The following is a 9,687-nucleotide window of genomic DNA, read 5'->3' as shown; positions in this document are numbered from 1 at the left end:
CGATGGTAAAGAACCAGTCTTGGACTTACTCCAATTCTGCCATTCTGTGTGGACATTTAGAATTTTTTACTTGTGTTTAAAATTTAAAATAAAGACAGTGTAAACTGCAAGGTAAAGTTTTTTTGCTTGGTAACTTTAGTCCATATCTGAACCATCTTACTGGATTTGAATAATATCTTTTAAGATAATATGGTAAGTTGTTAATCGTTCTGAAGCTGAAGAGTGAACTGAGAAAAGAGTGAGTCTTTCTAAACATAATTTTGTCCTTTAGAGGAAGGAGTGTCCAGTATGCCGCTGGAGAAAGACATCATTTAACTTTTTTAGATATGTTTATTTATTGGCTAGCTCGAATTACTGTAAACTAATAATTTATTTCTTGGTTAATTAGTATTGTTATGGAATAATGTTTGCCCTATGATTACTGCGTCAGTCAGAGTTCTCCAGAGAAACAGAACCAACAGAATATACAGACATGTATAAGAGGAGGTTTACGGTAGGAATTGGCCACATAGTTACAGAGACCAAGAAGTCCCACAGTCTGCTGCCTGCAAGCTGGAGACCCAGGAAGGCCAGTGGTGTTATTCAGTCTGAGTCCAAAGGCCTGAGAATTGGAGCCTCATGGTGTAAGTCCTGGTCTAAATGCAAAAGCCCAAGAATCAGGAGCACCCGTGTCCGAGGGCGGAAGACAGGTGTCTCAGCTCAAGCAGAGAGAGCAAATTCGCGCTTTCTACACCTTTTTGTTCTATTCAGCCCCCCAGCAGATTGGATTATGCTCACCTAAATCGATGAGGATGTTTGTCACTCAGTCTACTGACTCAAACGCTAATCTCTTTCTGGAGACATTCTCACAGACACACCCAGAAATAATGTTTTACTACAGGATCTGGGCGTGTCTCAGCTCAGTCACGTTTACATAAAATCAATCATTACAATGACAATTTTGAATAGTACAAAAGATATACAATGAAAAGTAAGTCTTACCGTATGATCCAGCAATTCTACTCCTGGGTATATATCCAAAGAAAACGAAAACGCTAATTTGAAAAGATACATGCACCCCAATGTTCATAGCAGCGTTATTTACAATTGCCTAGATATGGAAGCCACCTAAGTGTCCATCAACAGAAGAACAGATAAAAAAGATGTGGTGTATATATGTATACAATGAATATGACTCAGCTATAAAAAAGAATGAAATTTTGCCATTTGTAACAACATGGATGGACTTGGAGGGTATTATGCTAAGTGAAATAAGTCAGACAGAAAAAGACAAATACTGTATATTATCACTTATATGTAGAATCTAAAAAATACAACCACCTAGTGAATATAACAAAAGGAAGAAGAAAAATAAGTCTTCCTCCTGTCCCAGATGCCCAGCCCCATACCTCACTCCAGATGTGATCACTATTTGCAGGTTTTTGAAGTATAGATGGATATAATTTAAATCCATTTTACAAATGAAGAAACTGAGACTGAGGGAGGTTGAGTGGCTGCCTGAGTTCACCCAGATGATGGAGCTAACAGGACTGAACAGAGCTTTTCCTGGACACCACACTGCCACCCTGACATCATCCCAAGTTCCTATGTATGGCCTGGATGTACAGGTTGGATTGGGGGCCCTCAGAGAGACAGGGCTGCACATGGAACCAGCTTGGCACAGTACCCAGCATTGGGCCACTGGGTGCTACACCAGACCTTGGATCTGGCCCACGCACGATTAAGCTGTGGTGTGGTACTGGGCAAATCTCTTGATTTCCTCTCCTGTACTTCTCGGTCACTGGGCTATGTTGGGACTGAAACAAGCCAAGGAGAAAGATGTTTAGAAGGTAAAAGTGTTGTATGACTCATATGAGGAAGGGAGGAAGCAGATATTGGCGACAGGGTTAACTGTGTACTTTATACTGGACACGTGTCCTTGTTAAGTGTAAAGTTCCTAGAAGAGACATGTTTCTCTTCTTTTGAAGAGAAAGGACTCCCGCTGCTCTAATGGGTCACCATCCCAGGGCACATAATGCACCTGTCAAAGTGGCTCTGCGGACACCTAGAGGTTTGGGGCCAAACAACATACCCAGGTAGTGATGTTTCCTTCAAGGAGCAGCATAGGGGTCCCAGCCAGCTGGGGCACAGGATGGCTGAGCCAGGAAATTCAATCATGGAGAGCAGCCTATCTCCCCAAAGAATAAACACTTGTCCCCTGTCTCCCACTGACATCCTATGACTGCACAGACAGCTCTGCATCAGCTTAGTCACTGCTGCATGACAAAACACCCCAAGACTTAGAGGCTTAAAACAACAACCATTTATAAGCTCACATCTGTGCAATTTTAGCTGGGCTCAGCTGGCCAGTTCTTCTGCTGGTCTCACCTGGAGTTGCTCATGTGGCTGCAGTCACCTGGACCAGGATGGTCCAAGATGGCCTCACTCACATATACTACAGCTAGCTGGGGCTGTCAGCCAGGGCGCCTCAGTTCTCTTCCATGCGGCTCTCCAACAGAAGAGCCTGGGTTTCTCACCTGGCAATGTCAGGTTCCAAGAAAGTGATAGTGGAAGTTGCAAGGTCTCTGGAAGTCTAGGCTCCAGAGGTCACACATTGTCACTTCTGACATATTTGTTGTGTGCCATAGCAAGTCACAAGGCAATTCCAGACCCAAGGAGTAGGCAGGAGATGCAAAATATTCTGGTCATGGTTTTCAACCTACCACAAGCTTCATAATCCATCATCCAACAATTCTCATCAATCAACCAGCTTGCACCTATTGAATGCCTAATATGCGCTAGGTGTTGTGCGCCATACTGAAGTATGAAAGAATTCTAAGACTCAGTCAGTCTATGTAGGAAAAATTGTGAAAGACTGAAGTGGATAAAAGATTACTAGGAGACTTTCACTGAAATGTTAGGCTTTGTCTAGGGATCCTTCAGTGTTACTTGATTTTGTAGGGGTCTACACCTTTGATTTTTTTTTTAATTATAAAAGTAGTTTATTTTAAAGACTCTAAATAGGACTTCAACATCTTGTTGGGATTACCAAGAAGATAATGTGTTCAGTCTAACCTTTGATTGTTATTGACTAGATTCATTTATAACTCTGCAAGTTGCAAAAACAGGTAGTAATACCAAGGATCTGGGGCCGTAGAAACGCAAATGAACGTTGTCCAGTGAGATCAAACTGTTCTCTGCACAGTAGAAAAGATGATTCCAAAATTGCATTTTAATAAGTATAGGATATTAACCAATTGAGCCTATTAGCAACTTCATTTCAGCATCCCGATTGCCTATGTCTGCTTTTCAGACTCTCCTTTCAGTTACTTTCAACAAACTGCAGGTTTTCTCCTTAATTAATGAGTTAAATAAAATCTTTGATGTGTGTTCACTTCATGTTTGTGTGAGAGTCATTACCTTTTTGAAAATTATCCTCTAATACAGCTTCCTGAACTGTAAAATGATAATAATAATAGTACCTCCCCATAGGGTTGTTAGGCTGATGGAATTAGATAAGATATATAGATATATTATCAAAGTACCAAGCTCATAATAAATGCTTAATAATTAGCTGCTTTATTATTATGATTATTATTATTAAAATTAGTTATAATTTAGTTGGGAAATCACACAAAACAACAGCAAAGAGTTTAAGCACATCATTGAGCTCTAAACTGTGTGGCAAAGGTTATTAATCCTGGTGTTCAAAACAGGTTAATGGAGTCTGGAGTCATCCAGGAAGGCTTCCTGGAGGAGGAGTGATCTAACTGGTCCTTGAAGGATGGGCAAGATTTGGAGAAGGAAAGAGAAGGCAGAGGATACCGGTCCAGGCAAGGCAAGGTCAAGGTAGGAAAGAGTATAACTTGATCAGGATCCATGATGGGTTCATCCCTCCCTCCTTCCCCTACTGCAGGTAGCTTTGATTTGTCTACTAGAGAATATTTCGCTATTCATTTCTCATTTATCCACAGACATAAATAATAAAAATATTAATCAGCTGAATTATTTTCTTGTCAATACCTGTCAAGTGCACACAACTACAGACTTATAAACTACCCAGGGGCAGGGGGCAGGCCTTTAGCTGTTTCTCAAACATGCTTCAGTATTAAAAAGTTTGAATAGGTATGTCAGGAGGAAAAGAAGGGGAGCTTGAGCCTGCTGCTGTCAAACAATCCTGTCCTAAGGAGCAACCTGCCTGCTTTGCTGCCTAAGTGCAGGGTTTGGGTTTGAAACACTGAGACAGGCTGGGACCTGAGACCTGGGACTCTGGCTGCAATGCTTGCATGGGAGGGAGCAACAGAATACAAAGGAACTCTAAAGGTCTAAAAATAACCGTGTGCATGCTTGGGGTGAGTTACCAACAACAAGATACAAAAAGACCAAAACCCCAAATGCCACTTCTGAGGTGTTGGGAGCAGAAGCAGGGAAATGTGCACACAGCACCACCAAGGGGGTCGGTAGACCCCCTAACCCACCCCTCCAGCCCAACCCCTGGGCCTGCCCCTACCCTCACCCCATTTAAGGGACAAGCTCATGCCTCCTCAGGAACTGAGCAAGGGAACCTGTTACTTGTTTTCATTCCCTCGTGCTACACCATGAGTCCCAATAAAGCCTTGCCCGAATTTCTCATCTGGCCTCTTATCAATTTCTATTGATTAAGGAGGCCAAGAACCCTAAGAACCCTGGTTGATAACAACACTACGTGGCAAATTTCTAGCCAAAGTCTTCACCAGTCCCTCCCTTTGCTAACAGTCTCTAACCAGGAAGTGGCACGATGGCATCTTTGGTGGCAGAGGTTGGATTTGGGCAAGAAAAAGCCCCCCACACTCCTCAAGCAGAAATCCTCGTCAAAAAGAACACTTACAGTCGCTCTCGCTCGCTCTGTCGCTTGCCTTCTGAGACGGCCCGCGCTCTGTCTATGGAGTGTGTATCTGCTTTTACTTTAAACTAAACACCCCACACTTCTCAGCTTCTGTCCCTCTCACCTTTCTGAGTTGGCCCACATTCTGCCTAAGCCGTTTTCCCTTCTGAGACAGACTGCACTCTGTCTATGGAGTGTGTATCTCTCTAAACTTGCTTTCACTTTACCGTGCCAGAAAAACATTTACCAGGCATAAGGCCTTGGAGGAGAGGAAAAACAAACATGTAAAATACCTCCTGGAGTCAATCATCTAATGCAGAGGATAGAATCAGCCCAGCACGTAACTAAATGGGAAGCCAGGCCAAGAAAAAGTCTTGGGACGATGTCTTGGAGTGGGTAGGGGTGCTCCTGCAAAGAATTTAACAAGACTGAGAAGGCAGAGGCTACTCTAGGTGAAGAGAATAGTGAGGAGCAGTGGGAAAGCCCAGCAGCTGCTCTGGGCGAGGCAGAAGCTGGGGGCAACAGATAAGGCTGGAGCAGCAAGCTGAAGGCCGATTACACAGTGCTTTCAGCGCCCGGGAGTCGTGCCCTGGAAAGAGACAGGATGTGTATTATTAGAGTTCTCCAGAGAAAAAGGAACCAATAGGGTATATAGAGATCTATAGGATATATAGAGTTAAATGTGGGAGCAGGTTTGTTATAGGAATTGGCTCACATGATTAAGGAGGTTGAGAAGTCCCATGATTTGCTGCCTGCAAACTGGAGAGCCAGGGTGGTGTAATTCAGTCCCAGGCCAAAGGTCTGAGAACCAGAAGCACAGATGTCCAAGGTCAGAAGAAGATGGATGTCTCAGCACAAATTCGTCCTTTCTCTGCCTTTCGGTTCTACTCAAGCCTTCAGTGGATGGAACGATGCCCACTGGCATTGGTGAAGGCTATCTCCACTCAAATGCTAATCTCGTCCAGAGGTCCCCTCACGGAAACACCAAGAAATAATGTTTTACCAGCTATCTGGGCATCCCTTAGCCCCACCAAGTTGACACATAAAATTAACCATCACAGAGCCTAGTTTTTAGGAAGATTGATCCAGGTACCATGTGCTGGGTAGACTGGATGGAGATAAAGTGGAATGGGACAATGCCTGAAGCAGTCCAGAGGGGAAAGGAGAGTCACAGCGAGAGCAGAGGTCAAGGGGGTGGAGTGAAAGGCATGGATGGGAGAGACTGGTAACCACCCCTATTACCTTCTCCCTTGCTCACCAAGTTCTAGCCACCATGGACTCCTTGTTGGATCTCAAACATGCCAGGAATGCTTCCACCTCAGAGTACTTGCCTTTACAACCCTCTTCCCCAAATGGCTGTAAGCCTCACTCTGTCATTTCCTTCATCTCTACTCAAGTCCCCTTGACCACTAAATATAAAACAGCACCTTTCTGCCATCATGGCACTCCCTATTTCTGTTACCTTGCTTTGTTTTTCTCCATGGCACTCATCACTGTCTGACCTAATATATATTTGCTTATTGTCTGCCCATTCTCTATAGGACTGTAAGCTCCAAGAGGGCACAGATTTTTTTTTTTTTTTTTTAGTTTACCACTGTATCCCCAGCACCTAGAACAGGGCACACAGTGTGAGTACTCAGTGAATAACTGGGTTGGTTTTAGATGGGGAGGTTGGTATGACACCAAAGATTTGAGACAGTGACATGGAATATAGTGGTACCATTAACAGAGATAGTTAAATTGGGATAGAAAAAAAGAGTTTGTTCAACACGGAACATGTTGAATTTGAGACTATGAGATTAATTGAAAATTCAGGACTAGTCCCAAGCAAACGCACAAGGAGGTGGAAGGCGGAATCCAAATCTCCAGAGTAAAAAAACTGAAAGGAAAAATGTTTAAAGGAGGAGCAGGACTGAGAGTCAGGTAAAAGGGGCATACCCATAAATGGACAAGGCCATAAATGGGAAAGTAAATCCCTAGGTCAGAAACAGCAAAGAAACATTACGATATGAAACCGAATATATGTACATATATGCATGACTGGGACATTGTGCTGTATAACAGAGATTGATACTTTGTAACGGACTGTACTTCAATTTTTTTTTTAATTAAAACAAAAATTCCGGTTGAATATAATATACACCAGGAAAAGGAGATCCGGGGTCAGGGCCATGAGAAAGAACCATTAGGCCCCTTACAGGCTGCAATTCTGTGCTGGCTACAGGGAGCCAGGTAGGACTCAGCTTTAGCGAGCAGTCAGGAGCTTCCCTCCACAATTTAGGCCAGGGAGAGCAATCTAGTGTTGGAGGCATCTACTGAGCTCATCAGGAGCTGAGATATAAAGAGTGGTCATTTTTCTTCTGGCACTCTAAAAATCTTGTTTCTCTGTCTTCAGGCCTCCATAGTTCATGGTAAGCCCATGGTCATCCAAATGATCTTTCCCCTGTATATGAAGTGTCACTTTTTTCTGAATGCTTTCAAGACTTTCTTGTTATCATTGGTTTTCAGCATGTTGACTATAAGCCAGTGAGGTTTTTTTCCCCAATATTTATGCTGTTTAGGGTTTTCTGAGTTTCTTGAATCAATCAAATGTGGAAAGTTCGGGGGTATTATTTCTTCTAATATTTTTCTACCCCATCTTTCTCTCTCCACTCCTTTCAAAACGTCAGTAATATGTTATTATCTTTAGGTACTGTCCACAGGTCCTTGAGGCTCTGTTCACTTTTTTCCCAATCTTTTCCCCCTCTTCCTTAGATATAATCATTTCGATTGATCTACCTTCAAGTATAGAGAGACTCCTTTCTAACACCTTTATTCTGTTCTTAACCCCATCTCATGAAATGTATTTCAGATACTGTACTTTTCAATTCTAAAATTTCCACTTGGTTCCACGCTACTGTATAGCACAGGGAACTATATTCAGTGGCTTGTAGTAGCTTGTAATGAAAAAGAATATGAGAAAGAATATATATGTGTACAATGGAATCAGTATGCTGTACACCAGAAACTAATGACATTGTAAATCAGCTATATTTCAATTTTTTAAAAAAGGTTAAAGAAAATTTCCATTTGGTTCTTTTTTTTTCTATTGTTCTGCTGAAATTTCCTAGCTTTGCATTCACGACAAGCTTATTTTAATTTAACTCAGTGAGCACAATTATAATAGCTGCATTAAAATCCTTGTCTGATCATTTCAACATCTGGCTTATCTCAGGGTTGGCCTCTGTTTTCTTCTCTCTTGAGGATAGGTCACATTTTCCAAGTTCTTCACATGCTGAATAACTTTGATTGTATCCTGTACATTGTGAATGTTATGTTGTGGAGACTCTAGATTCTGTTATAACCCTCTGTGATGAGCAGAATAATGCCCCCCTCAAGGATATCCACATTCACACCCCTGGAACCTGTGACATGTTATATTGTACGACAAAAGGGAATTAAGGCTGCAGACGGAATTAAGGTTGCTAACCGGATGACCTTAAAATAGGAGGATTATACCAGATTATCCAGGTGGGCCCAATGTATCACAGGGGTCCTTAAAAGTAAGACTGTGGCAGAAAGAAAAGTCAGTCAAAGTGATCAATATAAAGATTCAACGCAAAGTTTTTGGCTCTGAAAATGGACAAAGGGGATCATGAGTCAAGGAGGAGCATGAGCATTATACAGAAGCTGGAAAAGGCAAGGAAACAGAATCTCCCATAGAGCCTCCAGAAGGAATGCAGTCCTCCCAACACTTTGATTTTTGCCTAGTGAAACCCATTTCAGATTTCTGACCCAGAGCTCTAAGAAAATAAATTTCTGTTGTTTTAAGCTACTAAATTTGCGGGAATTTCTTACAGCAGAAACAGGGAACTAATGCATCCTCCAAAGATGTTCATGCTTTTATTTTAGCAAGCAATTAAATTGGTTGGACCCAAACTACAAACTCTCTCAATGGTAGACAGCAACTCAGATCTCAGATCTCAGTTCAAGTCTCTCTTTTTTTCTTTACTCATCTGTGTCTGGCCTGCTTCATGCATTCACGCTTCAAGGACCAGCCAGAGACTTGGGCAGAGTTGACACCAGAATTCTAGCTCTCTTCTTTATAGGATCTCACCTGCCCCCGCCCCCCGCTTTCAGAGAGCAGAGACTAAGTAGTGGCATCACCCAAGTATTCATGCCAAAAACTTGAAATAGCTCCCCTTCCTGTGCCCTTCACATCTAATCAATCACCAAGTCTACTTTCAGAATATATCTGCATCTTTCTCTTTCCAATTCTGCACTTATATCTAAAGCCCCATCTTCTCTCACCAAGATGACAGCAGTCAGGGTTGACTTATCCAATAGGCACAGCAAGCACAGTGTCTGGGCCCCATCATAGTTTTCGTGGTCCACACAAACGTTTTAGTTTGTTTATTTATTTATTTATTTATTTATTTTATTTTTTATCATTTTTTTTAACATAAGCATTGTTTGAAGGATGAGACAGATTTGTGGACCAAATTAAAGCACACGTTTCTGTCTTGTCTTGTTTGTTTTATGAGGGGGAGGTAATTAGGTTTCTTCACTGATTTCTGCTTGGAGGACATACTGGGGATTGAACCCATGACCTCTTGGGTGTTGAGCATGCGCTCTACCACTTGAGCTATATCCTTCCTCCTAGTTTATTTTTAAATTACAAGAAAAAATAAATGATTTAATATATAATATTAATATATTGGTCTTTATACTAGGACAATCATAAAATATAAATTTTAATATCATTTTTATGGAGAAAAGGGTCTATGAAGGCAAAAGTGCCTAGAGTCCATGAAAAGTCACTATGGGGCTCTGGCAGGAACAACTTTTTAACTAGTCTTTTTCTT

Source organism: Vicugna pacos, chromosome 12, assembly GCF_048564905.1.
Source record: "Vicugna pacos chromosome 12, VicPac4, whole genome shotgun sequence".
Classification (NCBI taxonomy): Eukaryota; Metazoa; Chordata; class Mammalia; order Artiodactyla; family Camelidae; genus Vicugna; species Vicugna pacos.
The sequence above is the reverse complement of the archived record's forward strand: the minus strand, read 5'-3'. Positions refer to the sequence as shown.